Genomic DNA, 25084 nt, shown 5'->3' on the forward strand with positions numbered 1-25084 from the left:
TCACAGAAGGAGCCTGAACACCTTGCACGCTGCACCTGTACACGGAGCTCAAGTTACCTCATATGGACATTTGGGGAGAGGGTTGGAATGTGTGTTTTGCTCTCGAGCCCACACACACACACACACGCACACAAATCAGTGTGTACCTCACTCCGGAAATAAAGTACATATGAAGTAATTTAATAATTAGCCAGGTAGTTTGATCCCTGAACAGTCGACCTGCTGAAAACGCAGAAATAATCGTGTCGTGCAGATTCAAACAGACGTGTAAAAGTATGTAAACAAAGGACAGGGAAATAGGCCGACTGCAGCAGTGTTGTATTTTCTTATTTAAGTGCTGTACTTGTGCAGAAATAGCTTCATTCCATCCCCCGATCTTTTCCCCAAACATGTCTCCCCCACAGTTTGTTGTGCGCAGCAAATTAGACTCGACAGGACATGAAATTGGTGTTTTGACTCGGCACTTCCTCGCGACTCCAGAGTGTGTTTGTCGCTGCACTTGTTCCTGTGTCAGTAAAGTGTTGAGTCGTCCTTCAGTCAGTTTGCTGCTTTGTCGCTTTGTTTACGCAGTGAGTCTGTTTTTGTGTGTTTTGTTTTGTGTCCCGCCATCCGACTTCCTAAATGACTTTGAATCGCAGCCGACCTGACTTTGCCAAGTCCTCAGTCTGTATCACATGTAGATTTGTGCCGAGCAGGAGCCAGATCTGATGTAGAGGAGCGAGAGGGTTTGGACAGTTTGATGTTTCTAAATGAGAAAAATTAGAATGATAATGTGACATTTGTGTCTTTGCCGAGAGTTTTAAAGGGACACGGCCACGAATTTGACTCCAGAACAGGAGGAAAAACTGTAATTTCCCTCGTGTGGATCTTGAGGAAACTTTTTAAAAAGGGTGAAATCTGTTGGAATCCAATGGGCGACGAGGATCTAACTCAAGCCAATGAAGCCAATTTTCACAATTTATTTATATACATTATAATACATTATATTAGTTGGTATCTATTTTTAAAGGCGCTGGTACTGGATTGGTATCGGCCAATACACAAAGTGCAGGTTCTGGAATCGGTTATCGGAAAGAGAAACGTGATATTGGACCACCTCTGTTTTTTTATTTAAAAATATTCTCCAAGGTGAGAATTTAAACACAACTCGGCTTTTTTAAATCTAAACCGTACTCGTGTGCGGTGTGTGTGCACATTTTCCACCCAAGTGCACGTGTGCTGCATGTGCGAGTGTGTAAACTCACCAAAAGCGCCAAAAGCCTTGTAACGCAATGTTAGTGGTAATTAATAAGTCAGTAAAGTGGCAGAGAAGCCTCTACACCTCAGTCAGGGTTTGGAATAATGCCATTGCTTTCTGTGTGTGTGTGTGTGTGTGTGTGTGTGTGTGTGTGTGTGTGTGTGTGTGTGTGTGTGTGTGTGTGTGTGTGTGTGTGTGTGTGTGTGTGTGTGTGTGTGTGTGTGTGTGTGTGTGTACAAGTCACGTACTAAGTGGGATAATAATACAGTGACCCCGGGAGGCAAAGTGATTAAATTATAATCAGCACGGATTAATTAATCTATAATATTTATTCCTATTGTGGCGAGGGAGAGGAGGCACAGAGCTTAGAAAAGGTTACGTGCGCACGCTCCCCACTCTTTGTCTCGGTGAAAAGCGACGCTCGGGGGCGGGAGAGGCGACAAGGCCCCCTTGACAACGCAGGCAGAGGGTTATTGCTGATATCAAACGCCCTGCATGCAATTATCTGTCACAACAAATAATTAAGAGGGCTGATAATGAGGAAATTAACATTTCCATTGTGGAGAGGCTTTATTGTCTGCTTGGGTCACTGCAGAGGAGGCTTCAAGAGCGACTGAATAAATAATCTTTCCTCTGTGTGTGTGTGTGTGTGTGTGTGTGTGTGTGTGTGTGTGTGTGTGTGTGTGTGTGTGTGTGTGTGTGTGTGTGTGTGTGTGTGTGTGTGTGTGTGTGTGTGTGTGTGTTGGCTTTAGAGCACAATAAGCAGACAAGCGCAGGGACGTATCAGAGTGTGTGTCTTTGTGTGTGGAGGCATTTTTGTGCCGAACACGTTTGTGCAGCATCAGAGACTCGGAGTGGCCAGATTTGAGTGACACCCAACGGTCCAATCAGAACCGTGAGCCCGCCCACTTTGAGTGTAAACGTAAAGCTGTGTAGTTTTGTTTTTGGGTCTGTCAAACGATAATTGATTTTCTAATGATTAGTGGGGTGTATTAAAAATTTTAGATTTATAGCTGGAATAGTAAATTGATTGATTGATAAAATTGATTATTTTCTTTGTAAACTTTGGCAGAAAATTTAATATCTCGTATTTTATACACGAAACAGATTAAAAAGGCTGCTGCTCGAATACAAACTGAGGTTGACTCATGTGACATCTCCATCTGGAGGCTAAAGAGCTTTATACAACTTTTTTTCACACACCCATACACATGTAATTAGGCTTTGATGTGTGTAAATTGGTGGAGTAACCCTTTAATTGACAATTAGCGGATTAATAGCGAATGACAATTAATCTTTTGTTGCAGCTCTAATAAATATCAACAACAGTCAAATATAGTTAGGTCGTTAAATCTGGGCTTTTGAGAATTAAGTCGTAATATTATGAAAGCACGAGCTCTCGCTGCTGCTTCTTCAGTTTGACCCTAATGCGTCATAAAATCAAAACCATGTCACAATATGGCAAAAAAATATATTTCAGCTAAGATATCACAAGCTGGCGAAAAACCATTTTCACCTGCCCAGTCCAATAAACCGTCAAAAGCCGTGGCACCACAGACGTGGACAGCAGCGGCCATACAACATGCGATCGGGGCGGATAAATGTTCGACAATGATCACAGCGTGAATCCGTGGTCCCCATGGCAACGCTGTGTTTAGTCACATCAGAGGATGAGGCAAGGATGGAAGTGCGAGAGGGATCCGGCTTCGTCTGTGGGTCTGGGCGGGGGTGGGCGGGCCTGCTGAGGATCTCTGGGTGGGATCAGTGTTTTCACAGGAACTTGACCCCCAGACGCACACACACACACACATGCACACACACACACACACACACACATACACATGCACACACAGACACACACACCCTGAAAGGCCCCTGGTTGCCATGTGTTTTGACTGACACATCTTTGACGCTCTGTGTGCAGCCAAGTTTAGCTCTGCTCTGAGTGTGTGTGTGTGTGTGTGTGTGTGTGTGTGTGTGTGTGTGTGTGTGTGTGTGTGTGTGTGTGTGTGTGTGTGTGTGTGTGTGTGTGTGTGTGTGTGTGTGTGCGTGTGTGAAGGAATATTTCCTGTCTTTTGAACTCCTCCTGATTGACACAAATGGGTTCTCCCTCCATAGGTCAAAGTGTGTGTGTGTGTGTGTGTGTGTGTGTGTGTGTGTGTGTGTGTGTGTGTGTGTGTGTGTGTGTGTGTGTTGGCATGACGGTTCTCGCTCTGCCCCCCCCCCTTACACAGCCCCATCAACCCCTGTGGCTCATATTGAGGGTGATTTTAATACCCCAACATGTTTAGGAAGAGGCAGTGGCACCGTATTGTTCCCCCACAATGGAGTGCAGACGGAGGGAGCGAGAGGTCGGAGGAGGAGGGGGGCGTCCGCCGGACAAAAGGAAGAGCGAGCGCTCGCGGCTCATCTCCTTTCACCCGCTGTGTCGAGACGACGATGTTCCATGCAGGGAACAACAACAGAAAAAACAAAAAACTAAAATAAGATGGAGAGAGAGACGGGGAAGAGAGGGAAAGGGGTACAGAAGGGATGTGGAGGAGGAGGGGGTGCGAGGTGGTCGACCTTGTCTGGTGGTCTGAAGACGGTCCCGACACAACAGGAAAGGGCTGATCAAGGTCAAATAGGTCACATGTCGCCTTATCTGGGATGTGAGGGCAAAGCAATAACGCTGCCTTCAAGGACCGTTGGACAAACGGCAATTTTGACTTGAGCAACCCATAATAATAGATACTGGGACTTTGAATGTTGGCCTTTCTATTTAGCTTCTTGCGATTTACACATGGAGCAATGTAGCAGGTTTAACCCATAATTTATCCTCCATTTTATAACCTGTGCATCAATAGATTTTAAAAATCAAATTCACCCAACACCATATTTTGAAGGAGTACTTCAACATTTTGGAAAATAGTTTTACTTTCTTGCTGAGAGTTTTATATTCATGTGTTTAACACGTGGCTACATATAGTCTATATATTTTTAACATATGGACAAAGCTGTGCAAGCCGTGTTTTCGGTGTCTATGCTAAGATAAGCTAACTGAAAGGAAAAACAAGTTAAACTTCCAACCTCGCCACAATGAGAATTACGGGGATTATTTCAAGGCGACGCGTGGACCTCGAAACAATCCCGATTTACAGACGCAACAAATTTAGAAAACAAATGTGTTCCGAGAGGCTTCGGTTTTTTATCCCTTAAGTGACTCTGTGGGAGCGGACGGGACAAAGGCAGACGGACACAAACAGATGTGTCCATGAATGTACATACCAGTGTGGAAAAGGCCGTACACATGTACAGTGTGTGTGTGTGTTTTTCAGCGAGAGGTTCGAGGCAGGTGGGGAGGATTTCTGCAGAGACCCCCCGCCTTCTCCAAATCCTTATTTTAGCCCTGTACTAACTAGTCTGCTCCAATAAACCTTTCACCCCGAGGGCTGTAAATTGCCAAACAACTGGTGTGGTTGTCCCCGCCACCCACTGTGACAAGCCAGCAGGCGGGCGTAAAATGGGCCCGTCAAATGCCATCAGAGAGGAAACTCTAGAGGCCCGCCGGCTGTGTTTCCCCTGCTACGGAAGCAGTGATGGAGAATCATGCAGCAGGGCCCTCAGGTCGAGCTCAGTGCTAAACTTACACAGACGGGTGATAAATGAAAGGTGGAGAAGTGAGCGGAGAACCAGGGTCACTGAGCGGTTTGTGTATGAAAATGACGCCGTGGCCTTCACAGGCACAGTTTTTATGGATAAATAAGGGAACATACTTTGAAGGATATTGTTTATTTCTCCTGTACAGTTCCATAAAGTTATTAAATCAACACCAACACACGGTGACACTGTTTTGACGACTTTATTTAGTTTTTCCTCTAATTATTTCTGTCTGTGTAACAAAATGACAATAATTACTGTAATAACCCTTGTTTAATATTCAACAAAACACATTTAACTGCATGAGATGGTGATTGAAATGGAAAACTAGTATATTTATTTTATTTTTTATTTATTTTATTTTCAACAATATCTATATTTTAAGTATATTACAATTTTATTGAAATGTAATTTCTTCTTATAAAATAAACCAAACTGAATAACCTCTCAAATCTAACTTTTAACTGTTAATGTAAAACTGATCTAAAAATGGAAACATTTAACTATCAGCACAATTTTTGCAATTTCTTTCCTTCTGTAAAATAAGAAATGTAATTTACAGCAATTAAAAAAACAAAGGTAGTAAGTGCTTTATATTTAAAAATGAACAGGAAATAAAAAACAACTTTTATATAAAATCAAGGTGAATCAAATAAAATGTCAAAAATCCCCAAAATCAATAAATATTATTAAGAGTGAGATAAACAAATAATTCACAGTTTTGTAAGAAAATCAAAAGCTAATAAACGACAAAATAATTGTAAAAATTCAAAGTGGTTTATTTTCTACTTAAAAGGCATCAAGATGAGAAATATGTGGAACACGTGACAATAAAAAACACAAATCGGATTTAAAAGATTGTAATAAAAAACTAAATAGTGAAAACATCACAGATTTAAGAAGTGATTGAACTGAAGTCTCTGATTCTGAAGTGTCAGATTTATTTTCCCAGCAGTCGGAGCAGGACTCTCTTCAGTCTCTGTTTACATTTATCTGTGCTCGGCCTCTTTGAGGTAAAAAATAAAGGGACATGTGATCACGACCCCACCGACAGGAAACCAGGTAGTGGGCTTTGATGTGGACAGGACGTTAAAAACATTGCAGCTTTTTGCTTCTTTCAAATTTCCCACCACCAGATTTGGTTTCGGCCCCCCCCCCTCCTCCGTCGGTCTGTTTTCCTGCTGTCGTGCCTCCTGATGAGCTGAACCTCTTCTTCTCTCTCTCTCTCTCCCATTTCATTCTCCGCCTCGCATACACCCTCCTGCTCTCTCTCTCTCTCTCTCTCTCTCTCTCTCTCTCTCTCTCTCTCTCTCTGTCTCTCTGTGTCTTTCCCCTCTGTGTCCGCCTGGCCCCTCATTTCCATATGAACGTGCATACGGGGGCCCGTCGGTCCCCAGAGTGCGCCGACAGACCAATGCGCCGCCCCCATTCATCCCTCATTTCCTCTCCGACTGCAAGCCCTCGCCGAATCAATCATGCTTTTTTGCCTTGGCACCATCCAATAGCGTTTGACCTCCACCACTCGGGATTCCGCTTAAATCTGCGTGTTTCTGAGCGTTTCTCTGCGAAACTCCACATTTTTTTGTCTTAAACTCGCCCACGAGCAGTTCCACCTTCTCCCTCCACATCTGTCAACAAACGGGACGGCACTTAGAGAGCCGATCCGCCTAATTAGCAATCAATTAGCTTGTTACCACCAGCAGTAATCACCTTTTATAGAGCCGGAGAGGAGTGCAGCTGCTGCCACTAATAAAACCTGGACCCTCCTCCTCCCCGGCCCTCCGCACCTAACAAGCCCTGTCTGAGAGAGAGAGTTATAGGCCGAGGGGAGCAGCCTGTGTGTGTGTGTGGTGTGTGTGTGTGTGTGTGTGTGTGTGTGAGAGAGAAAGTGTGTGTCGCAGGCGGGGGGCCCAGCAGAGCAAACACGGTCCCCAAGGGGCCTCTCTCTTCTCCTTCCTCTAACGGGCTTAAATCCTCTTTTAATGAATATAAGGTCAAGCTAAATGGGAAATCCATCATGGCAATAAAAGCAGCCGGGGTGGTGTTCAGGAGTGAATGTGCTGACTTCTGACACAACAGGGCAGCTCCTCTAATTTTCTATTCAGCCCTGCTAGCAGCGATGTGGCCGTGTGGAAGGACTGAAATGTCTCGGCAACTGCTTGTTGGACGGCTATAAAATATTTGTAAAGTAAATTTATACTCCCCGGAGGATGAATACTATCATATCCCATCACGCTGAGCTGTACTTTGTCTTTTACTGCGATTTACTCAAATGAGAAAGTTAGCATTAGAGCCGGTCAGGTATAGATTTTTCGGCAATCAATATTTGGCAGTAGAGCATTTCTGTAACTGATATATTTGGACGATATATATTAGTTATTATAAAAGAAATTCTGCAATTATTCCTGAGATGTTGTTATCAAACCGGAAATGTTATCTCGGCTTGATATTTTGCAGTTTGACCATTAGCTTTATTATAAATAACTAAAAATAATATATAGAACTTGAATTAAAAATAAACGTGAAATACAAACATTAATGTGCATCTTTTCCGCGTTGATTATTCCGTAAAATACAAGTTTTCAAATCGACAAACTGAAATTTAAGTTTTCAAATTTGCGAATAAACGCAAATACACACACGTCTATGAAAAGCTCATGTAGCCCAGAATTATCAGCTGACAACCTCTTAGCTAATAAATGAGTCCGACGCTAGTTAGCATTGTCACAGTGTGCTGATATTAGCATTTAGCTCAAAGTGGTGATGGTGGAGTATTCAGATCTACAGGCTTTTACTAGCCAAGACAACGCTAGTGCAAAACTAGCTCGTAGGTTTATGAGCATAGGGAGTTACAGAGGCCTACATAAGAAGACTAGCGTTATATAAAGGGCTGCTCATAAAATGTCATAAAATGCTGAGAAGCTTCAAGAGGACACAAGAGGACACAACATCTCCTCGTGTCCTCAAGGATCCAGGACGCCTCCTTTTTTTTTGTCGAAACCCATCTCCTCTAATCCACCACGCTTTCCTTTCTCCTCTACTCTCTGATCCCTCGCTTATTTATTAAAAAGCAAACTTTGAATCGTCTAATCCTAAACGCAGCGCTTTATCCCCCCGAAGCAGTGAGAGAAAAAATAAATCAGCATGTTTTCCAGCAGCACAGATACCTGCTGGGCTCTGCATCCGCCCGTGCACTTACAGCAGCATGTGGGCTCACAATGGCCCCAAGTGACAACCAAGGTTAATCCTATATGTCGCCATTATGCGGGGTCAAGCTCTCTCGCCATATATTTAGTGTGTCATTAATTTCCAACCTGCTACTGCTGCGGCAAGAGCAAGCTGCCGCTGCTCAGGTCTCCCCCGCGCTCACACACACACACACACACATATGTATGCAGATGGATACACACACACATGCACACACACAATGACTCGCTACATTAGCTAAATGGCGAGAGCTCCGTCTCTCTTTTCCTCTCTCTAATGAGACGGGTCTCTGGATCGTGTAGTCTATTCATCATTCTGCTTGTTCCAATCTACCTCTTCTTTTGTCAGGGTTCGGTCGCAGGGCCGAAGTCGTCAGCGGCGACATAAATCACCTGTCAGCATTGGTCCCTGGGCTCCCATAATGCTCTATTAACGGGGTCCACCGCTGTTATTGACAAAGCAGCCGACAGGTATTACAGCCGCTGTGGTCAGGGCCGTTCCTGCTCATGTGTTTTATAGAGTGTGGTTATTGTTCATTATTTTGTTCGCAGTGTCGCACTCGAGCGTGTTGCAGCGATGCTACGTTACAGAAGGCGTCCTGCGTGTTTAACATGGCGGCAAAACGGAGCAAATACACAATTTGAACACAACAGTGATTCTGCGGAGGCGTTGTTTGGTCAGTTGGTGGAAAGAACATAAAACATAGCCTAGAATCACGACTTTAATCTAGTAATAGTGAACAAAAAGTCTAATTTTTTCTAGTAAATGTTAAAACTCAATGTGAAATTCTACATTTAATAAGTATGTTCCAGAGAAATTCAAAGGAACTGAACAGAAACGTCACAGAAAACAAAACAATATGTTGAAGCAGCTCCGGCTCAGGATCGTAACAGAGGTAACGTCCAGTAGAAACCAGGACAGATGAAAACACGAGGCCCTCAGAGGTTTTTACCAGCTGAGCTTTAGGTCTCCCTTCAAAAACCCCTTCATAAACCCTGAGGTGCACTTCAGGCGTGGCAGGTTCATGACATGTTTCAGATGTCGGGGGCTTCTCCGAGTATTTCGGTCACTGTACTGAAAGCGTCTCTGGAGAGAGGAGAAGGACTTTAATCTCCTCCGAACCCTGAGAAACTTTCCAATAAGTCAAAGGAAGATGCCTTCGCTATCTCTCTCCGCGAGGAGCTCGACCTCGCAGCCCCCACATCTGCAGCCGGTCCCTCAGGTCTGATCAGAAAAGACAGGATATGACCTCATCCGTAACCGCGCGACCCGAGGAAGTGCTTCAAAAGAAAATGAGGGTCGACCTCGGGAAGACTTGCACGAGAGACGAGGTGATGCTTTGACCTCGTATGAAACCCGCGCTCGGATTTTGTTTTTGTTTGATGACGAACATGTGTCAAGTAAATGAGTAAGTGCTGTCTTTGTTTTTTCCCTGCAGCTGGAGGGGGACGTGGATCCAGATTCGTGGACTTTAAACCTTTAGAAGCGGATCAGTTTTATGGAATCCAGCGAGGAACAAAGGTGAGTTTTCCTCCTTATTTATTCCCGCTAAATGATTCTGTGATGTGTTGTTTTTCTTGTCGTGTGGACAAACAGAAATATTGAGATTTACCTCAAACCTCCTGCCACTCTGTGGGGTTTTCTTCATGCGTAGTTACCCCCCCCATCAGCCTCCCACACCCAACACTGTTTGTCTGGTCGCGCATGGTCGTGTTCATGTGTGTGTTTGTGTGCCGCGCCGCTGCCGACCATGCAGGACAAAGGAGGGGCCGCCAGGGAGAGATCCGAGGTATCTGCGAAGACCGAGAGACGGACACGAGGAACAAAAACAGAGGAACGGGAGAAAGGGGGGAGAGAGGAGAGGCTTCTACCCATCACTCTCTGGTCGGCAGCCAAGTGCATGGATGAGTCTGAAGGGAACACACGGTCTGTACACCTGTTCCAACCAGCTGGCCGTCACTACCTGTCCCAGAGGCGGCTTCGCCCTCACACACACCCACACACTCACCCCACAAAGGGGGGAAGACGTGGGTGCATCCGAGAGTGTGAATGGTGGAAGTAAGGCAGGGCGATGGTGCCGAAGTGCTCTTGAGCAACAAAGAGACACTGTCCCCTTCTGGTAAACACAAATGGTTTCATTGTTTACATTTGATCCAGTTAGCTTTTGTTGTTGTATTTCCTCTCGTCATCTCATACGTGGGCTTTTTTTAGCTAATTGGTTTGTAGACGGCCAATAAATTGGTTTTGATCCATATTACGCTGCAATTTTCAAACACTACTCAGTTTCCACTTCTAAGAAAAGCCTCAGAATCAAGTGTGTGTTCATATCAGTCACTGAGTTGTGTTTGCATGTACATTGGAGGCTGGAGGAGCCTGAGTTGACCTCCTACCTAAAACTAGGCCCTGAGAGACGGGGATGGGATCAACTTCTCGTTCCGGAAACATTACGTACATTTCCGAGTGGAAAATGGAAAGAAAAATACGGCAAAATAGTTTTGACTGCTTGGCTGAGGTGGAAATGTTGTTGCATGGACGGAAGCAGAAGTGACTCGGTGAATATATCATGACGCGTGTGACTTACACGTCTGCTGAAGCGTCGGCTGAGGGAAAGCGGCGACTGTAACTTCCCTCAAATTAACACGTGATGACTCAGACACTTTTTTCACCTCGTTGTTTTTCACCATTTCAGATTTGACTGAAGCTGTTTGCACAACAGCAATGGACAGAAAATGCACAATGATTTCCCTTTTTTTCCATGCAAACCCAACTACTGGTGTGTTGGTTCTTGTTTTACAGCAGAGGAGAACGTGCTGTGCTTGGCTGGGCTGACGTGCTCAGGGCCGACAGACAATAGAGAAAATAAATATTGCGACCCAGTGGATTTTAAATCAGTAAACGAGGAGAAGCTAACCAGGAGGAAAAAAAAAAAGAAGGAAATTTCCAAATGAATGAATGAACAGATGACCCCCACCCCCACCCTCCCCTGGGCGCCACAGATGTGCGTGTGCGCCGGGTGATAAACGGCAGGCCAATTGAAGCGACACGACAGCGGCCATATTAAAAGGCCTAAATGGCATTTGCATGGTGTAATTACCGGTGGCTGGTCTGCTCTTTGTGTCCGCAGCCACCAGGGTCCTGTAGAGAAATTGTCCCTGAATGGGCGCCAGCGAAATGAGGTGCGGCGGGGTCAGAGCGCCGGCATGTTCGCAGCTGACTGGTGGCTGCGGGGAAAAAAAAGCCACCGGTGAATGGGCTCGCTGTGTTTTTGTGTGCAACCCACCGTGCTTTTCTTTAAAGCCGCAGCGCCAGCCTCTCGGCATGTGTGACCGGGCTGTTGAAGGTGGCACCTGGCTCCCTCTCCTGTATTAAATTCCTCTCGGGGATAATAATGTTCTCGACATGGAAGATCACATTCAGCAGACATGACACCCTGACACCAGCCGCCACGGCCTGCAAATGTAAATCTCACCAGATTAGATGTCTGTAAGCAGCTTGTGTGTGTGTGTGTGTGTGTGTGTAGGTGTGAGAGACTGATAGATGGATCGAGACGGAGGAAAAGGGTGTTTTGATATTTATGTGTGCGCCTCCTTCTCAGATCTCATCCACAGAAATAGACCCGGAGGAGGTCTCACTCCGTCCCGTCCTGCAGCGAAACAAAAACCTCCGCTTGACGTTTTTATGGATGTTACCTATTTAGCAGCCTTGTGCAGTTGCAGACGGGATTTTGTGTCAGACGGGGTGAAAATGATCCAGATACCGGACTCCTCCTGATCTCTGGATCCCTCTGACACATGATAAATAGACTTTTAGCTGAGAGAAGTAAGTGATCCTGTAAATAAAACCCTGTTTTACATCGCGGATTATTTAAAACAACTCAAGTCTGAAAGATGTGGAAAGGAAATGAAAGGCATCTCTCTATGGAAGATTTAAGATGCCTAAATGCAAAGTAATCCCACAAAGAAATCTAGTACACATTGTTATACGTATGGTATTTTTCCTTTTTATGCACATTAAATTACATTAAAATGTTTTTGTTGTGGTTTGATTCATGAAAGACAAGTCATTCCACTATTAAAGAAAAAAAAAGCATAATTTTCATTCTAATGCACAGTGTATTTTACATCAAGTTATTTAGTTTAGATACATTTTATTATGTGTAAATGCATATTTAATACTGATATATCAAGTTTGCTTTCACACACTGATCAGCATCAGCGTTTATTTTTGCTGATATGCGCCGATGTGAGAGCTTTTATTTTACAGAATAAAGAGAATAAAAATGTTCAACCATCTACAACAATAACAATAAATAAATGCTTCCATCGATAAGTTCAAATCTGCTCAAATCTCCACAGCAGTGTTAAAATGCCTATTGTAGGAAACCACCACTTTTCAGCGTCACACAAAAAAACACACCGACCCACAGGTGAATGTCACAGTTGTTTCCTTTTTCAATATCAGATCTGTCAATCTGAAACGTAAAAAAATGGCTTAATGACAAACTGCTTCCGTCCTAAATTAGTTTTTAAGACTCAATGTAAACACGTCTGCTGTTTCCTCAGATCACACCTGATACAAACCCGCCATCGCACTCCGTCTGAACGTGTGTGAGGATTAGACCGAGCAGGTGACAGTATTGATCAGTGATGCATAATATCTTATTTTCTCTCGTCCTCACTATCTGACTACATATGTCTCAGTGTCTGTTGTGCTGACGTCTGTCTCGCACATGTCTTTTTTTTTTTTTTACTTTAATGTATTTTAAACTGTATATTTCACTGTCATTTGGGTCTGATATGTTTTTCTCAGTCTTCGGTGAAATGCATGAGGCTGGAAAAATGTCTTATACCCAAAATAAATGTTGATAATTGCAGTTTTTATCTAAATGCACATCTTCGCTTTAATTACTTTAAAAATCTGTTCAGTTTTATGTCTCTCAGCTCATTTTAATGCTAAATTTGAGTTTCTGACGCATGGGGCATGTTTTGAAGTCAGTATTCTGAACCCAGTCAGTGACTGACAGGTGATTTTCCTGCAGTTAACCCCACCCGCCTGGCACACCCAGCAAGGTTAACCAAACACAACAATTTCCAAGCAGCTTGTGCTTCAAATCGCTGTTTTTTTATTTTTTTTTATGTGCATGTGTCTGTGTAAGACTGCATGTGCAGGCTAATGTGGATGTGCACTAGTGACTCTGTGTGTTGCAGAATAGCACAGCGTGTGCATATATGCATGCTCCTGAGTGTGTTTCTACTTGTGTGTGTGTGTGTGTGTGTGCAGCTACAGTGTGTCAGCATCGCCGCTCCATCTCCCAGGGCGTCTCCTGGAAGCTGACAACTGGATAATAGCTTTTTACTTTTCCAGAGCAGGGCTCCGGAGAGAACTAATATGATTATAAATCATTATTCAAATAGAAAGGTGAGGCGCGGCGCTCAGGATAGTAAGAGAGCATGATAATAGCATCATTACCTTTTTTTTTATTTATTTATAATTCTGATTTTTTTTCTTTTTGCAAGCGTGGCAACTCAACCTAATGCAGGACTACAGGGGATTTCTCTGGGATGTGAGGAGGTGTGCGTGCATCACACCATCCTGGAGGACAGGAGAGGAGAAGATGAAGTGATTGTAACAGGGCATGAAGGCGTTTGGTTTAATATAATGAAAAATGTTTACATGTCAATTTTTGCTCTGATGTTTAGCCGCGGAGGAAAACCATCCAAACAGATTAGCGTGCGGCTCGGGATGCGATTATCTGTCCGAGCCCGAGAGAACATTTAGCCGAGCCCGACCCGAACCCGACAGGCCATTCAGTTTTTCTGTCCCAACCTGACCTGAGCCCGATGTTTTCCCAGAATACACTGCACACACGCAGCGTAGAAAATCCAGTAGGTAGCCACAGCGTTGGTAAGCGACACTGTGACCGCCATATTCTAACTAAACCAAACCTGCCACAGTTTCATGGTGAAACTAATTAGCTTTTCAACTTCTTATAATAACGTTAGAGATCTCTAACTTGTGGTGTGTGCAGCACTATTTCGTTGTGGTCCATAACATTTTTACTGTCCACGCAGTTGATCAGATCTCATAGTTTCAGCTGCAGTTGTGATCCACCTCAATAACGACATCCCAGTTTGGGTTGGGTATCCACACTCTATAGGTTTACGTTCCTTAAATGTCTTCTCTTGTTATTTATTATTGCATTTTCACATATTTTGGAAACTTAAAAGTGACCAGCTACAAAGAAATGATCAAAATCTCCTTTTTTTTAAATCAAAACGTCTTGTATTTAGGGCGTAAAATGCATAAGTGGATAAAGGAAGAAGGGCAGGACTTGGTATTGGTATTGAAAAGGTCCTGTTAGCTGTTAGCGTGCGAGGCAGAGTGCTTTTGTTCTCTAAAAGCCATCCCTCCTTAGATTCATCTGTGATCGCTTGAAGTTGGCTGACCTGGAAAGCTGAACTGTGTTGTTGTATTGAAGTCAGACTTCGATTCCACTTTGAGTCGTCATCCATGTCGGAGTCATTTTTTTTTGTTCTGACTGCAGTTTCAGGGATTTATCTGATGCTCTTATCCGCACAAAAGATTCAGGGCGCTTTCAGCGGTGGGGGGAGAGAAACGTTCTGCGACTTAACTAAACGCTTTGTTATTCCGCCGCTGCTCAGGTACGAGCTCCTGATGAGCAGGCAGTGCATCAGATGTCACTAAAATTCAGACGATGTAGCAGCCGATTAGTCACAACGCCGCGGCTTTGTGTGGCGTGCGACAGCGAGAGAGGACGGAGCAAATCTGTCTTTGTCAGAGCAGAAAGAGGCTTGCTTGCCTTCGGAGTTAGCGATTCCCTCGCTGACAATTCAGCACAATGTAAATCTGGGGGAAAAGTGAAGTGACTGAAACAATGTCATCAGCCGGAGATAAGGCTGCCGTGAAATACCCCGAGAGTGAAGAGGTTCAGACTGGAGGGCTGATTGAGGTTATGTCAGCTCCTCCCGTTCCAAAAAGATAAAAATCGATGCCTTGATGTTTGCTCCAAGAAAATGTTTCTGTTTAATCCAACCATGTAATGAGTCGCTCTGCCGCCGTTGTGCGCATGTGTGTGTGTGTGTGTGAAGAGGTGTTTTGTTCGTGGCGCCTCACCGAGTAGGAATCTGAAAAACCATTTGTCCTCCAGCTGATTTCTGTACACGCGAGGAAGAGGGCCCAACCCAGGAACTTTATTTTGGGCTTCCCAGCGCTAAGGCTGAACAGATGTCACTCTCAATGAGCGGCAGAGGAGCTGAGAGTGGCAACGGGAAGGAGCTCTTATAATTACGGACACAAAAGTGTGGTGGTAACATCCCCAACTTCAGCCAAAGTCACACAATGCTGCTTTGCACTAAAGCTACAAGCTAAAAAATACAGATAGTTTAAAGTTTGATATTCATAGTTCATCCTCAATATCAATTCAGTACTTTTTAACTGGATGTCACACAAAGCTTATTGACGGATGTTGCACAGGTTTTGTTTTTTTTTACCTCGTGATCTGATCCTGAAGTGATTGAAGACAGGAAACTGACAACATTATGAAAACGAATGAGTTATTAGGGCCTGTTCTTCTGTTAATAGCCGTTTTGTAAAATTATAGATTATATGGAGATTGAACGCCCATAGACTGGATATAAAGATGGATGACAAGTCGACTGCTTCTTCCCACCAGTCGAGACGTGAGGCCAAAATGAGATTAGCTCTCAGCTGTTGTGGGCTTAGAATATAAATTGTTTTATGTTGTTCAATTAGTTTAGCTACATAGTTTATTTTGTTTGCAACTGCATAGTCTTGAAGGCCTCGTCCACTTCCTGTGTTAATTGTAACAAAGAAATGAATCGTGACCTCACAAACACACTCATGAGCTGAGAGACAGACAGGAATTGCACCGTCAGCGTCTGCAGATGATCAAAGGGATCTGTTGCAGACTAGTAACGGCGTCTCCTGCGTATCAGCTCTTGCAATTTCGACAATTACCCGCATCCTCTGGTAAAAGTGTGCTTACCTTTTTCGTAGAAATTACGTCTGATGTGCCCTTAAGCAAGGCCCTGAACCTCTAATTACCTCAGCAGATAACAGAAGAGGAGGACTTCCCTTTGCTGCGGTGCAGATGTGAAACAAAAGGAACATGCAGATTCAGCAAACGTTTTCCTTCTGAGCCAAAGGTATTTAACTGTGTGTTCTCGTGGTGCTGAGGAAGCTGGCAGAGCAGTGAAATCATGTTTAAGACGCACGGGGGGGGGGGGGACTGTCAGAGCCACAGGGTTCTGCTGCAGGGTGATAAAGCAGGGCACGCTGGGAGACTTGACCCTGTGGCCCACAGGAGGGAGGGGGACCATCATTAGTGTGGCACCAGGAAGGTTGTGCACTTGACCTGACAGCCCTCGGTGTCCAGATAAGAGTGACGGATGGGCCTCGGACACTCCCTCCTTCCCTCGCTTCCTCCTGCCTATCCTCATCCTCCCAAGCCACCAGGTACCGGCATGAAAAGAACCAGGAAAACGAAGAGACTAATGAAACTCAACTGCCTCAGATACGCGTCGCCTCAGCAACACTTCTTCCTCCCACTCCTCCTCCTCCTCCTCCTCCTCCTCCTCGCCGCCCGCCGTCCCCCCTCCCCACCTCATCCCTGGCGACAGCGCGGAGACTTGTTAGAAGACTGATGTCTGCCCCAGTTTAACTAATTAATCTTTCTCAACTCGAGAGCTTTTCCCGAAGCCCAGCAGAACACGTCAGGCCACTGAGTGATCACACCTGGGTTTCGGAGGAGAGATGCATCACGACACGTCAGGTGACAAGAGAACAACACGGAGGAAAAGCCTGTTGGAGCTTTTCTTTTGTTTCTCGTTTGAATTTATCAGATTTTTCTGCCGTGCTGCACTTCCCTCGACGTCAGGCAGCTCTTAACATCAGATCAGTATCAGTGTCTTAGTGTGTTAGCGTAATGAAAATTTACATGGTAAATCTATTATCATCTGTGGTGTCTTTAATGTGTTCATGTGATATAAAAATAAATGATAAAGAGCAACTGCTTCCAAACTTGCAGGATGAAGCAGCACTTGAACAAAACGACAGAAACCACCTTTGAGAGAATTTTATTAGACGTTTATTTTGGTCCAGTTCACTAACGTGGAGGCAGAGGAGGGATCAAGAGGATTCGGCTTCACCGTTCAGGAGCTGTCGCGTCATCCATCTTCATATACGTATCCGTCTAGCCGCCTTCAAGCTGCTTGTTGCAACAGCCATCGTGCTCTGTCAGAGTAATGACACATTATTAAGCAACTTCCTCCCACTCATGTAATTTAACCCATCATGTTCTTACGTTTTCTTACAGAAGTCAGGGATGAGTCTCTGGGTTTATGTCCACATCTGCATCATCACTGGAGAAGTGTTTTAGTTACCTGACCACAATTTAAAACATAGAGGTTTTGCCAAGGCCCTGATCTTCCCTGAACTTTAACTCTACCGCGGTGCCATGTGTCTATATTATGGAAATAAAACCCCTAAATGGTGCCATTGGACTTCCGGTGTTTTGCAGACTCATCTGATATCTGCGGTCGTAGTATCGGACCACATGTGAGAGCTGTAATAAAGACTGAACTTGAGGAATAGCTCGGCTCTTTGTTCATCCCCATGGTCTGATACGACAGCGTGTGCTCCTGCAGCCAATGTACTTAACCAGCCATTAATCTGACTTGGACGGGCCTTCCCCAAAACACTACTCCTCAACTGACACCACTGGAAAACCTGGATAAAGGTTGAATAAACACAGTCAGAACATTTGCTTTAAGCCTTCTACTACTTCTGTGCAGTGAGTGGAGTATTGTGACATTAACAAGTCACATTTTCAGACATTAGTTCAACTGCAGCAAATAAATCACCACGATTACATCATGTGCTGTTTTTAGGCCTTGGCAGATCGGACTGGGTCTTGGCTGCACTGAGCTCCGTCAGAAAAAGAAAGTACAGGAAACGCTTCTGTCTCCATGAGAACCAAAAGAGAAGCAACAAAAACTCCTCATCATCTATTTTCACTCAGAGAGTTTTTATATTTAGCTTTTATTTGTAAGTGAAACCTCCTCAGAAAGGATTTGGCAGCTCGGCGTTGCATTTTGCCTCCGGCATGACTTGCGTATTTTCACTGGATCGCTCTATAAAAAAAGGAAGCTTTCAGTGTTTCTGGCAGTAAAAAGAAGACGTTTCTACTCTGGCCAAGTTGCAACATCCCATCCCACAAGAAATAACAAGGGGGTTTATGGGAAATGTAGTGTTAATGCTGACAGATAACGAGCACCAGCACAGTTTGTATAAGGTGTTTGTCCCTAGAGGCAGAAGTTAGGGATAGTTTTACAGTTATTTGTTATTATCTTTAAAATCCGACCTCGTTTTCGGTGGCAAATGATGTCTTGTTCGTCCTGACTCCAGAAGAGAAGCTGCTTCGCTGTCTGGGCCGTAGGTGCGTGTGTGACTGTGGGCCGGCAGAGTATGAGCTCTTATGTCAAAGCTTCATTAAGCCCTGGTCCATGCTGATTGCTACCAGCTGCCTTCCAGCCTTCAGTTATTGAATGTTCATTGCTTAATAGTGGAGGTTGGCCGGTGAGGCACAGTGAGTTACAAACCGCACTAATCCAATGAAGGTCCCGCGGAGGAGGAGGAGGACCAGATACTCTTGATATGTCTTGGAAACGTAATGCCGTATAGTATCCCTGATGTGCTCTCATTGCCTCAGAGTGGCAAGTGATATCATATGAAAGTGTGTAATGTTAGTGTGGGAGCAGTCGCACAGTAGGAATCCAGCACATTCCCAGCACACGTGTGGATCCAGTAACCTTCAGGCCACCATGGTGGAACTACTGAAAGTTGGGTAAAGGAGAAATACACACAACTATGTATCTGTGTTCAAATGAAAGAAGGGTGTTGGATGTTAAAAGAGGATAAAGATTTTGCAAGTCACAGTTGATGTGTCCTGACAGGAACAATATTCCCAAGATAGTACAAGCACCAAACAGTTAAAAATCGTGAATAAAAGTTAAAAATGTATTTCCGTACTTGGCAAGAAATGAAAACAAAAATATTCCAAGAATGGATCCCTGAGGCGCGCCGACGCTGACCAATTATCCAAGGCAACAAAGCATCTTTGGCTCAGGAAGAACTGTGTTGGCCTCGGATTATAAAATAACCTTGATTATAGAATAACAAATAAGTCTTTACAAAGTCAGACATTTCAATATGTTTTCACTCGGTGAAGTTTATTTCTTCCGTGGCAGAGAGACACGTTAGACCAGCCTTCAGAAACTTCAACTTTTGAACTTTTAGAACTATATACATAATGCCTTGGTAGAAGTATAGTGTCAATTATAATATTACCCAGACTTTATCAAAGAGACAAATTATGTTTGATATTTGGTCTGAAAGTATAAGAATTAAATTACTCACGGCCGTCATAGATAGATAATAATGTAATCTAATGGAGCCTGTTACCCAGAATACCGTGGTCAGCTGTTTTTAAAATCTGCAGTAACATCCACCTATCCACAAATTCAAAGTCAAACTCTTCTTACGGGGACACGAGCGACCAGGTCTGAGGTCAGATGTACAAAGACGTGGATGTTTGAAATCAAAAGGTGTCGGTGGAGGAGTTGATGGGTGTTGACTGGCCCCTCACAGAACCCACTTCCATGTTGATTCAATGAAACCACGGCGGACTGCCGCCCTCTGACGGAGGAGTGATCCTGACCCTCGCTTGACTTCCAAAGCCAATAAACAGCTAACACATGCCGATGGAGGCGAAGTGAAACTGTTACTTTTGGCTCCCTGTTCTCCGCTTTGATGTGATTCGGGGGGACCTTGGCTGATAGACTAAATATATACAGACATCTGCTACTCACTTCATCCCTGTTTTATGTTCTCCGCAAACATGTTATCTTTTTCACTTTCACCCCGGCAACTGTGGAGAGAGGGCCGTGGTCGGCTAAATGAAAATCGTCTGTCGCTCGGTGATTGAGTGCGCGAACAGCCAATTGGAACCCTGCTATCCCGAAATTGATTTCATGTAAACCAACAGTGGCGCTGCTGCGTCTTCATTTCATTAAACGTGCCGGGGCTTCGGTCCTTTTCCACCCGTGACTCGTATTGAATGAAAGATAGCCAGACATAATATCTATAGATCCAAAACCATGTGTGCGACAGTGCAAATAATCCCACTTTTTATCAAAAAAGAAAAGAGTTGGAGAGAGCAAAAAAAAAAATCAAAGCATGTGCCAGATGAATTGGCGGAATATATATCATAGAGAACGACTTCCTTACAAAGCAAGGGTCGTGTACCTGTGCAGGATTTAAGGAGCTTCTATGAGTTATCATGCTATCATTCCCGCTGTCAGTGCCTTATTATTTGGAGGATCAGTGACGCTTGTATCATATTTCACTCTCCACTCCTTTCGGGAACCCTCCACTGCGGCAGCCCTGCTGGGCCCTGCTCATAACTGGGGGAGAGTTTTTAGGACTTCATACGTTTTTTCCCAGAGAAAAGCCACAAGACTGATTTAGCTGTAATCTTATCCTACGTCTTTATAGAAGCCAGATCTGATGCATCGAGAGCGGCGCAGTCAGATTCAGAGATATAACGTGGGCTGCGGAGACAACAGTCGCCTCCTTTGGTTTCAGGGGTGCGGCGCTGTATGTTTTGAAAAGGTGAGGAGAACATTGACGAGACAGAAACGGCTCTGATAGCCGGCTGATAATGTTTAGATAGAGAGTCGTCTACATGTGATTTAAAACTGAAAACTGTACCAAGCTAAAGACGGCAAATCAAATAATACATCATTTTAAATTAAGGGCAAAATCTCTTTTAGGACCACTGCACATTGAACACAGTGCATATGAATTATGTCCATGTTGGACGATGTGGCGCCTCGTGATTTAGAGCTAACGTTCTGCAGGCAGTGGCTGGAGGTTGAGGTAGTAGTGGATCAAGTTAGATTTTCATGCAGGAGACTGAAATCTGTGTCCCATCACCAGCCGCTATCATCTTTTCAAGTGTTTTAGCTGCTTAACCCTTTTGTGTTTGTGTTACATTGTTTAAATTTGATTTACACATAGGTGTTGTCATCACCCATGTGGTCTGCATCCACCAATACTGCACATTGATTGGTTTGTAGACGGGGCGTGCACTTGACTGACAAGTCCAAAGGGCCCCGGACCAAACGAGGGAGGTGTGAACGCGCCGTGGCATAAAGAGAAAGACGTGGAGGCAGCAAGTGAAAGACAAACTGTTAATGCGAGAGAGGGAGCAGAGGAGGGGGGATGAACGGAGGGAGGGGGTGTAGCTGCAGCGGTCAGGAGTACCACTGGCAAAGTCAGATCAATTTAAGCTGCTAAATTCTTCAAGGCGTCTGCTGAAAGCTGGGGGCGGGGCGGGGGGTCCGGGCGGCATGCTTGTTTACCGCTGATGAGAGATAATTTCATATTCTCTCCCTGCTCCGTCGCGGGAGTCACCTGATAGTCGCTCGTACCGCCGTATGAAATATTGGGGCCACAGTCACAGCGGGACTGTAATGACATATCTGTCTGCTGCAGTCGGACGGCTACTCGTATACCTCGCGGCTGGATGGGTCAATTTAGATCAGAGTATAAATTAATCAGGGAGCTGAGGGAGGGAGTTTCAATTAAGGAAACCTGGATTGAATTGTGCTCGTGTTTTAAGCTGAGTGGATTTTCAAGTTGTCAAGCAGATTTATTAATATCATATCTGCTATTACGTCTTTTTTGTCTGGATGGAAAATGACCTTAAATCAGAAATAATTCCCTTTCTCCGAAAAGTGAGGCACCAAACTCCGTCCCCTCCGATGAGCACATTTAATGGTGCATCCTGAGCGAAACCACAACAGAGATCCCAACTCCTGCTGTTCTGTACCAATGCATGAGAAGCAGTGCGCTGACTTATCCCAAATGCAGATGTCAGGGCAGGCTTTCTGGTTATCTGATCCGACACGTAACATGGCACATCTATCTGAGCAGTACATGGCACGAGACAGGAAATGAAAATGACTTGACTCTCTTCTTTCCCCCATTTAAATAGCATCGGTTTGCGCAGCCGTGCGTGTCTCGTGTTTGTGGGGGTGGAGGAGGGAAGAAAAGAAGATGTTGATGTCGAGCGGCGCGGTTTTGATTTCAGTAAATGAGAAGAGCGAGCGAGACGCGATCAATCCGGGCGGAGCCTGAGATGGAGATGGAGGTCAGGGTCGGGTCAGGCGTTGGTTGACAGTCCGTCACACACGAGAGAATATGTGGCCTTGGTCAACTAAGTTATTAAAATAGCTTTTGAGAAGAGAACGTGCTTTTCTCACAGCCTCGACTGACATGTTGACAGACACACGAACATCTGTCAGCAGACTGTGGTTCGGGCTAAAAGCTCAAGTGAGAAAAACAATTAAGTTCTGAGCGTTCGCAGATTAGTTGGTTTGTGACGGCATGTAAACTTGGCAGGCGTCCGGTTACAGAGTGGATGCTGCGGCGGGTTGTTTTCGGAGGAATGAAGCAAATGAAGAAATCAGGGAGGGATTTTGTTGAAGTCGCAGCAGAAGAGAATGCAGACGCCATTAGATCAGAATATGTGATTTCCTGGCTTTTTTGAATTTTGATTCACGCTCGCCGCAGATTCTACCCTTCCCATGATGCAGCTTGATCTTTCGTGGATGCCGCCGACATCGTTAAAGACTTTATCTGTCAAACTCTGTGTCCCCGCGTTGTAATTAAGTCTTTCTGTTCAAAATTTGTTGCGTCAAAACTCCCCCTGAGCCACAGAAGATATTTACAGTGCAATACAGATGTTTTCACAGTGACTCACAAACTGGCTTTGACATGTGAAATTAGAAGATCTCTCATTTATTTCAATACGCTACGTAATTAGGAAGCAAAAATAAATAGTGTTCAACGCTTTAAACAATCTAATCAAGATGCAGCTGCTCCGAAAGCCATTTCCACCATTTGTTTTGGGAAGCAGAAAATTCCAGCAGTGAGCCGAGAGGTGGTTTCACATGTGTTTGGCTCCAACTCCTCCTGGAACAAAGAGCTCATCTTAAAGTTTGTCCTGCCACCTCTGCTGATTAGTCTTGACCGGCGAAATGCGGCGTGAACCACATGTTCCTGATCAGAATCCTCCGCCCATTCGCTGCGATCTGATGAAGACGCAAACAAAGTGTCTCGCTGCAGATCTGAGGGACGCTGGGACTGGGCGAGGTCATCCCGTGGGTTTTCGGTCTTGGCTCTGCCGAGGATTCATGATCACACACTAAAGGAGACGTCGCTCAGCGCTGAGAGCGTTACACAACTTGATAAGACGGCAAGCAGAGACGGACGAGGGGGGGGTGTTAGACGCATATAGAAAGACACAGCTGATGAAGAGGGGGACGTGAGAGCTGGTTAGTGGCTGTAGACGTGCACTCTGGCTGAACCCCCCCTCACTCTGGTGGCCTCCGTTGCAGCCTCGACGGGATGAGGCATTCGGGTACAACTCCGAGAGCCTGACATCAAACCGACAGCCAGACATGATATCTCATTTTACCCCGAGCCTCCGCTGACACAAATTCAGCCCTCCACTTTATTATTTTCTCATCCGTAGAAGTTGCGCACATAAAGGAAAAAACTCTGCGGCTCTCGGCGCCCAGATGTTCACGAGGTTGCTTCACGTTTACCTCAAATAATGTGCAGATTGTTTTCACGATGGAGGATAAAGACGTTCTCCTTGTCAGAGCTCTTATTTTGGGATTGAAAGAAATCCTTGACCCTCGAGTGCCTTGAAATTAAGCCGAAGGAACACGAATGCATGTGCATGCAATTGTGTCTGTCAATCTCCGGATGAATATAAGACATGTGGACAAGCCTTCACCGTCTATATGATTCAGTATGTGTGTGTGAGAGGGAGCTGCTGAGAGATTGTGTTGCAGCTCCACGTCCACGCTGACAGTGTCACAGATGAAACGCATGTTCAAAATATACATTACACTTAAATGGCTGTAATGGCTGAGAAGTGCAAATTGCCTTTATCGCAAAAACATCTGACAGTCGCACGTCGCGGCGGAGGAATTTTTCGATTTGGTTTCACGCTGATTTCGAGAAAAGCAGGCACGGGGGACGGTATCGAATCGTCCTGATCCCGTGCCAACGTGTCACCTTTCTGCAGCTGTGCTCCCGCGCCTCGCTGACAGCGGCTTCAACAATTAAAGCTGAACAAATAAATGGCTATCGCATCACGCAGGGAGGTGAAATTGGCCGACTTCAAGCATATCAATCAGAGCAGATGTGTGTTTAGATAATAGAAAGACCTCAGCGGGGCATGTTTCGATCAAGTGTTGGAGCGGGAGCGTCCACTGTTCTCCACAGCACCTGCTTCACCGTGCTGGGTTTCAAGGTGATGAATTATAAGCTGTTATAATCAATATCTTTATATTTTCATTTTAGAATGAAACGTGTCCCTCATAGTGACGAACATGGAGAGAAGCATCGCTGACTCATTTGGCTCTGGAGCATTTTAGCATCTGTCCGTTCCTTGTTTTAGTTTTATTATATTCATATTATTATATTTATTGTCAATAGTTAAATGCAATTTGTTTTTAAGATTTAGTTCATGTTACACTATATTTAACTGTAAGTGAGGATGCTTAACATTCTGAGGGTTAGGGTTCAATACAATCTACAAATACCGACTGTAATGTGTTTATGATATTTATTTATTTTTATCTAAGCACAAAGTTTCGTGGGATGCAGCTTAAATAGAGAAAAGTCAAAATGGTAGTTTGTTAAAACTTTATACAATAGCATAAAACATAGATTGTATAGAAAGATGGACGATGTGTCAACTTCCTCACATTATCCAGAAATAAAGCCAAAATATCCCAAATATAATTTATGCGTATTTGGAGTCTGAGTCCGCAGGTTCCGCTTTAAACCAAAAATTATTTAACGTGTACTTTGACTTATTAA

At 44.5% G+C, this 25084-nt stretch overlaps 1 protein-coding gene across 2 annotated transcripts in view; it reads left to right on the forward strand.

Annotated features, from left to right (window-relative positions):
* The window catches only part of c24h8orf74 (chromosome 24 C8orf74 homolog), a 66962-nt gene extending 55912 nt beyond the window's left edge, over positions 1-11050 (forward strand). For both annotated transcript variants that reach the window (XR_007032461.1, XR_007032462.1), the window contains 2 exons: positions 9522-9604; positions 9840-11050. The gene's annotated coding sequence lies outside the window, so the exon portion shown is untranslated. The remainder of the gene's footprint in view (positions 1-9521; positions 9605-9839) is intronic.
* Positions 11051-25084: the final 14034 nt, after the last annotated feature.

The sequence above is a fragment of the Hippoglossus stenolepis genome, chromosome 24 (assembly GCF_022539355.2).
Source record: "Hippoglossus stenolepis isolate QCI-W04-F060 chromosome 24, HSTE1.2, whole genome shotgun sequence".
NCBI lineage: Eukaryota > Metazoa > Chordata > Actinopteri > Pleuronectiformes > Pleuronectidae > Hippoglossus > Hippoglossus stenolepis.